At 37.3% G+C, this 8,494-nt stretch overlaps 1 non-coding gene across 1 annotated transcript; it reads right to left on the reverse strand.

Moving 5' to 3' along the window:
- Positions 1 to 7,844: 7,844 nt before the first annotated feature.
- On the reverse strand, positions 7,845 to 7,948 carry LOC111748880 (U6 spliceosomal RNA). The gene has a single exon (XR_002784360.1). It is a non-coding gene; the product is annotated as a U6 spliceosomal RNA (small nuclear RNA).
- Between the last annotated feature and the right edge of the window lie 546 nt (positions 7,949 to 8,494).

Below are 8,494 nucleotides of genomic sequence, written 5' to 3' on the forward strand. Positions count from 1 at the left end.
TCACTCTAAAAGGAGAGAGCCTGAAAGCATTTCCCTTGAGAATGGGAACCAGACAAGGATGCCCTTTATCACTGCTCTTATTCAACATAGTGTTAGAGGTCCTAGCCAGAGCAAGATAAAGAAATAGAGGGTATCCGGGTTGGCAAGGAAGAAGTAAAATTATCTATATTTGCAGAAGACATGATCTTATACACAGAAAACCCTAAGGAATCCTCCAGAAAACTACTGAAGCTAATAGAAGAGTTTGGCAGAGTTTCAGGTTACTATATAAACATACAAAAATCACTTGGACTCCTCTACATCAACAAAAAGAACATTGAAGTGGAAATCACCAAATCAATACCATTCACACTAGCCCCCAAGAAGATAAAATACTTAGGAATAAATCTTATCAAAGATCTAAAAGACCTATACAAAGAAAACAACAAAGTATTAGTGCAAGAAACTAAAAGGGACCTACATAAGTGGAAAAACATACCTTGCTCATGGATAGAAAGACTTAACATAGTAAAAATTTCTATTCTACCAAAAGCCATCTATACATACAATGCATTTCCAATCCAAATTCTAATGACATTTTTTGAAGTGATGGAGAAACAAATCACCAACTTCATATGGAAGGGAAAGAAGCCCCGGATAAGTAAAACATTACTGAAAAAGAAGAAGAAAGTGGGAGGCCTCACTCTACCTGATGTTAGAACCTATTATACAGCCACAGTAGTCAAAACAGCCTGGTACTGGTACAACAACAGGCACATAGACCAATGGAACAGAACTGAGAACCCAGATATAAATCCATCCACATAGGAGCAGCTGAATTTTGACAAAGGCCCAGTGTCGGTTAATTGGGGAAAAGATAGTCTTTTTAACAAATGGTGCTAGCATAACTGGATATCCATTTGCAAAAAAATGAAACAGGGCCCATACCTCATACCATGCAGAAAAACTAACTCCAAGTGGTTCAAAAGACCTAAACATAAAGACTAAAATGATAAAGATCATGGAAGAAAATATGGGGACAACGTTAGGAGCCCTAATACAAGGCATAAACAGAATACAAAACATTACCAAAAATGACGGAGAGAAACCAGATAACAGGGACTCCTAAAAATCAAACACCTATGCTCACCTAAAGACTTCACCAAAAGAGTAAAAAGACCACCTACAGATTGGGAAAGAATTTTTAGCTATGACATCTCTGACCAGCGCCTGATCTCTAAAATCTATACGATTCTTTTAAAACTCAACCACAAAAAGACAAACAACCCAATCAAAAAGTGGGCAAAGGATATGGACACACACTTCAGTAAAGAAGATATTTAGGCGACTATCAGATACATGAGAAAATGCTCCTGATCATTAGCCATTAGAGAAATGCAAATTAAAACTACAATGAGATTCCATCTCACTCCAACAAGGCTGGCATTTATCCAAAAAACACAAAAGAATAAATGTTGGAGAGGCTGTGGAGAGATTGGAACTCTTATACACTGCTGGTGGGAATGTAAAATGGTACAACCACTTTGGAAATCTATCTGGTGTTTTCTTAAAAAGTTAGAAATAGAACTACCATGCAGCTCAGAAATCCCACTCCTCGGAATATACCCTACAGAAATAAGAGCCTTTACACGAACAGATATATGCACACCCATGTTTATTGCAGTACTGTTTACAATAGAAAAAAAGCTGGAAGCGACCAAGATGTCCATCAACGGATGAATGGTTAAATAAATTATGGTATATTCACACAATGGAATACTCTGCATCGATAAAGAACAGTGAGGAATCTGTGAAACATTTCATAACATGGAGGAACCTGGAAGGCATTTTGCTGAGTGAAATTAGTCAGAGGCAAAAGGACAAATATTGTATAAGACCATTATTATAAGATCTTGAGAAATAGTATAAACTGAAAAGAACACATTATTTTGTGGTTAATTTTTTTAGAGGGGGAAGGAAGGGAGGGTGGGAGAGGGTTATGTACTGATTAGTTAGTAGATAAGAACTACTTTAGGTGAAGAGAAGGGCAATACTCAATACAGGGAAGGTCAGCTCAACTGGACTGAACCAAAAGCAAAGAAGTTTCCTTGATAAACTGAATGTTTCGAAGGTCAGCGGAGCAAGGGCGAGGGTTTGGGGACTATGGCTTAAGGGGACTTCTAAGTCAATTGGCAAAATAAATTCTATTATGAAAACATTCTGCATCCCACTTTGAAGTGTGGTGTCTGGGGTCTTAAATGCTAACAAGCGGCCATCTAAGATTCATCAATTGTTCTCAACCCACCTGGAACAAAAGAGAATGAAGAACACCAAGGTCACACGATAACTATGAGCCCGAGAGAGAAAGGGCCCCATGAACTAGAGACTTACATCATCCTGAGACCAGAAGAACTAGATGGTGCCCAGCCACAATAGATGACTGCCCTGACAGGGAGCACAACAGAGAACCCCTGAGGGAGCATGAGAACAGTGGGATGCAGACCCCAAATTCTCATAAAAAGACCAGGCTTAATGGTCTGACTGAGACTAGAAGAATCCCGGTGGTCATGGTCCCCAAATCTTCTGTTGGCCTAGGATAGGAACCATTCCCGAAGACAACTCATCAGACATGGAAGGGACTGGACAATGGGTTGGGGAGAGATGCTGATGAAGAGTGAGCTACTTGTATTAGGTGGACACTTGAGACTGTGTTGGCATCTCCTGTCTGGAGGGGAGATGGGAGGGTTTTGAGGGTTAGAAACTGGCAAAATGGTCACGAAAGGAGAGAATGGAAGAAGGGAGCGGGGTGACTCATTAGGGGGAGAATAAATGGGAGTATGTAGTAAGGTGTATATAAGCTTATATGGGACAGACTGACTTGATTTGTAAACTTTCACTTAAAACACAACAAAAATTATTAAAAAAAAATTCTTTCTGTATTATCTTTTTAAGATTTAACAATGTCTATAAAAAAATTTTTTTATATATATATGAAAAGGAGTCCCTACATAATGTAAATAGTTAATAGGCTCAACTATTAACCAAAATGTTAGAGGTTCAAGTTCACCGAGTGGTGCCTTAGAAGAAAGACCTGGAAATTTACTTCTTAAAAACAATCCACTGGAAACTCTATGAAGCACAGTTCTACTCTCAGACACATGGGGTTGCTATGTGTCATGTTCGACTCAGGGGCAAGGTTTAGGTATGACACATGGATATGAAATAAATGAAACAAAATGTATGCCCTTAGCTTATATCGTATTGGAGACAGACAGAATTAAATACCAAGCATAATAAAGTATGCAACTGTTTATTATGATGCAAGGTAACTCAAGAGGCAGGAAGGGGATAAAACCAAAGCCAAACCCATTGCTGTTGAGTTTATTCTGACTCATAGCGACCCTATAGGACAGAGTAGAGCTGCCCCACAGAGCTTCCAAGGAGCGCCTGGTGGATTTGAACTGCCGGCCGTTTGGTTAGCAGCTGTAGCACTTAACCACTACACCACCAGGGTTTCCAGGAAGGGGATAAAACAGAGTAATTGGGAATGCTTCAGTAATATAACAAATTTAAAAACGATGGTGAAGGTAGGCCTCACTGATACCGTAAAAGTTGAACAAAGATGTGCATGTGGGGAAGGAGATGATTGTGCATATATCAGAATGAGCTGTCCAGGGAGTGCTGGGCATTCTCCCACCTCTCCAGCATGTTCAGGGAACAGAAAGATCCTTGTAGGTACGTGTAGCTGGAGTGGAATGAGATAAGGAGAGGGTATTAGATGATAACGTCGGAGAAAAAATGGGTAAGATCTTTTAGAGCTTTGAGGACAATATTAAGAGTTTTAACATTCACTTTGCCTGGAGTTTCCTGGGACTCTTAACAACAAAATACCACAAAATGAATGCCTTTAAACAATAGAAATTTATTGCCTCATATTTGGAGGTTACTAATCCAAATATAATGTGTTGGGGGGGGTCACATTTTCTCTAAAGATTCTTTCTTATTTCTCTCTGCTTCTGATAGCCCCAGGCATTCCTTGGCAGGCATCTCCACATGGCCATCTCTCCTCTGGCTGTCTCTCTGTCCTTTTTTCCTCATTTCTAGGGCACCATTCAGGTCAGATTAGGGACCATTCTACTCCAGTAAGACTGATAACTCTTCATAGCTGCTTGTACTCATCTTAGCTGCATTCCATTTCGTCTTTTGATGACTTCCAATTTTCCTACATTCATACTTTGTAAATACCATGTTCCAATTATTAATGGGTGTTTGCAGCTGTTTCTTCTCGTTTTGAGATGTGCCATGTCAGCAAATGAAGGTCCCGAAAGCTTGACTCCATCCATGTCATTAAGGTTGACTTTACTTTGAGGAAGGAGCTCTTCCCAGTCATATTTTGAGGGGGCTCATCATCTGACACTATACCAGACAATGTCCCACTGCTATTCATAAGATTTTCACCGGTCAATATTTTCAGAAGTAGACGACAGGAACTTCATAATCTGTCTTAGTCTGGGAGCTTTGCTGAAACCTGTCTACCAAGGGTGACCCCGCTGGTATTAGAAATACTGGTGGCAAAGCTTCCAGCATCACAGCAACACACAAGGTCACTGCAATACAACAAACTGACAGACACGAGGTGGTATATATATACATGTAGATAGATAGATAAATATAGAGATAGAGATATAATATATATTATAACTGTGTATTTAGAAAGAATATATATGAATATATATACATAGAGAGAGAGACAGACAGAGACAGAGAGACAGAGATTTTGAGGAATTAGCTCATGCAGTTGTAGAGGTTGGCAAGTCCAAAATCTGTAGGCGACAGACAGGCTGGAGATTCTGGCAGTATTGTTTCTCCGCACCGGTAATTCAGGTTGGAAGGGATCAAGAGGGATTCTGGCAAGATTTATACTCATAGTATGGAGGCAGAAAACGTCTTCAGGAATTCCCCAGTATTGCTCTTAATGTCTTCAACTGATTGAATGAAGCCCTACTACATTATAGAGGGTAGTATGCTTTACTTAAGGTCAACTGACTTAATCACATGTAAATATATCATAACAAAATCTAAACCAGCATTTGATCAAACAACTGGGCACCATAGCCTTGCCAAGTTGAACATAAAATTAACCATCACAGGGGTGGGGGAATAACAACATGCTTCTTTCTTGATGGGAGACCCAGCAGATAGGAAAATGTTAATACTATAAGGGAATAAGTAGTGGATTTCTGTAGCAACGTCCTTGAGTAAATTAGAGGAAAATAGGTGATATCAAGAGCACACATGGGAAGATTTTCTTTAAAGAGGAACAAAAAGCATTAATGTGTGCTTAGAATATCAGCAGCATGAAAGAGCTAGTGGGCTTGTGTATTAGTTTCCTAGGGCTGTTATAACAAACTACCAGAAAGTGGGTAGTTTAAAATGACAGAAATTTCCTGATAGGAAATTCAAAACCCTAATGTTCAGGGTTTTTCAAGAGATGAAGGAAAATGCAGACAAACATAAGCAAAAAATAGACAAAATCATGGAAAAGACGAGAAAATCATGGAAGAGACAAACAAAACAATGGAAGAATTCAAGAAAATAATACAGGAAAAATATCAAAATAAACAACTGGAAATCATACAAAAACAACAATTAGAAATCCAAAAGATAAACAAAAAGATGTAAGAAATGAGCAGTGCCATACAAGGTTTTAGGAGAAAATTTAAAACAATAGAAGGCAGGTTCAGCAAAATTGAAGACAAATCCTTGGATACCACTTTGAGGAAAAATCAGAGAAAAGAATGAAGAAAAATGAAAAAAACCTGATAACAATGTGGGATACAATCAACAGCAAAAATTTGCATCTGATCAGAGTTTCAGGACAGGGGAGAAAATGGAAAACACAGAGAGGATCACTGAAGATTTACTGACAGAAAACTTCCCTAATATGAAAGATGAAAAGTTGACCATCCAAGAAGCTCAACGAACCCCATGTAGGATAGCCTTCTAAAGAAAAACACCCGGGATTATCATAACCATATTCACTAAAACCAAAGACAAAGGAAGAATCATGAGAGCAGCTTGAGAAAAATGAAAAGTTTCATATAGAGAGGAAACAACAAGACGAAGCTCTGATCACTTGGCAGAAACCATGCAGGCAAGAAGGCAATGGGATGACACATGTAAAATCTTGAAAGAAAAAAAAATTGCCAAACAAGAATAATATAACCTGCAAAACTTTCGCTCACATATAATGGCAAAATTAGGACATTTCCTGATAAACGGAAAATAAGGGAATAAGTAAAAAACAAACCAAACTTATATGAAGTTTTAAAGGGAGTCTTACGGTTAGAGAACCAACATCAGGCAACAGCCTGAATCTAGGATGCAAGGCTGTATCAGCCAGATACCAACCTAGGTAATGAATTCTCAAGGATAAAACAAAACTAAAAAGTTTACAACAAGGAACCAGAGATGTCAATCTGTAAATGACAACAATGTCAGAACAATAAATGGTGTAGGTAGAGAACTTTCAAATGGGAAGGAAGTCAAAGCAATATTGAGCAATAAAAGACCGGTTCAAACATAGGAGGACAAGGATGAATTTCAAGGTAACCACAAGGAAAGTTCATAAACCTACTCATCAAAATAAAGAAAAACATAAAGCATCAGTAAACACAAAATCTATAAAAATAAAATAAATGAAAAAAAATCCGCAAAAGGAATTCAGCACAGGAGACTAAGAGGAACAAAGAAAAATTCAGCATAACAAGAAAAAAAAAAAACACTACAAAATAACAGCAATAAACTCATACCTGTGAATAATCACACTGTATGTAAATGGCTTAAATGCACTCATAAAGAGACAGAGAGTGAGAGAATGGATAAAAAGACAGGACACATCAATATGCAGTCTACAAGAGACACACAAAGACATTAATATCCTAAAAATCAAAGGGTGGAAAAAGCAACAGAAAAAGAGCAGGAGTGGCAAAACTAATCTCAGATAAAATAGACTTTAAAAGAAAATCCATTATAAAAGACAAAGAAGGACATTATACAATGTTTAAACAGACATTACAACATGAAGATATAACAATAATAAATATCTATGCACTCAGTGGCAGCGCTCCAAAACACATAAAAAACTCTAACAGCACTGAAAAGAGAATTTGACAGTACCACAGTAATAGTAGGAGAATCCAACATACTACTCTTGGTAAATGACAGAACATCTACAAAGAAACTCAACAAAGATACAGAAGATCTAGAGGCCACAATCAACCAACTTGACCTCATAGACATATATAGAACACTCCACCAACAACAGCAAAGTACACATTCTTTTCCAGTGCACATGAAACATTTTCCAGTTAGATCACATCTTAGGCCACAAAACTACCCTCACATAATTCAAAACATTGACATAATACAAAGTATCTTCACTGATCACAACATTATAAAAGTAGAAATTAATAATGGAAAGAGCAATGAAAAAACAAATACATGGAAACTGAATACCACACTGCTTAAAAACTACTGGGTAAAACCATTCTCAAAGCCCTCTGTTCAGACAAAAATATGACTAGCCTAAAAACATAAAATAATACTTGTGAAGAGTGTGCTTCTTAGTTCAATCAGACAGCTGAGACCAAATGGGCAGCTCCTGTCTGGAGGCAGCACGAGAAGGCAGGAAAGGACAGGAGCTGGTTGGGTAGATGTGGGGAACCCCGGGTATAAAGGGGGAGTGTGCTTTCACATTATAGGGATTGCAATTAGTGTCACATAACAATGTATGTATAAATTTTTGTATAAATAATTAACTTGAGCTGTAATCTTTTACCTAAAGTATAATAAAATAATAATATAAAAATATGGAATGCTTCATGGATTTATGTGTCATTCTTGTTTGGAGACAATGCTAATCTTTTCTGTATCATTCCACTTTAGTATATGCATGGCCTAAGGGAGCACGTTCTCTATTATTTTAATTTAACTTGTGTTTCATTTCTGTAAAACATATACAGATGCTAGAAACTTGTTAAACTTAAATTGTAACAGCCACAACTCATACAGGCCCTTCTTCCTTGCAATTTTATTTTGGCATAGCATGAAAATAATTGACTAGTGGGATATTGACAATTTGGAAGTTGAAACTCTCCATGAGATGCAGGGTATATTTTTTGTTTTTATTTTTTGTTGATAAAAATGAGAGTTTTAAATTGTCAAGGTACAAATAAAATGTCGACTTTTATTTCACAATTTTTATTGATGACTTAAGTTTAAGACAATTTCATCATATTTTTTATGATTAGAAATTCTGTCCCTTATCTTAGTTAATGGAGCTATGAAGATGGAAGGATTCTGTGCCCAGCAAACCCCATGCATATGACTTTCTTTATAGTCATTTGAAAACCAAGATGGTATTTAACTCTTTCCTTAGACCTTTATTTGTTTCTGCATTTATATAGATTAAACTTGAACAATAAAGTGTTTGAAATCATGACCAGAAATTAGG

Source organism: Loxodonta africana, chromosome 16, assembly GCF_030014295.1.
Source record: "Loxodonta africana isolate mLoxAfr1 chromosome 16, mLoxAfr1.hap2, whole genome shotgun sequence".
In the NCBI taxonomy this organism is placed as follows: Eukaryota; Metazoa; Chordata; class Mammalia; order Proboscidea; family Elephantidae; genus Loxodonta; species Loxodonta africana.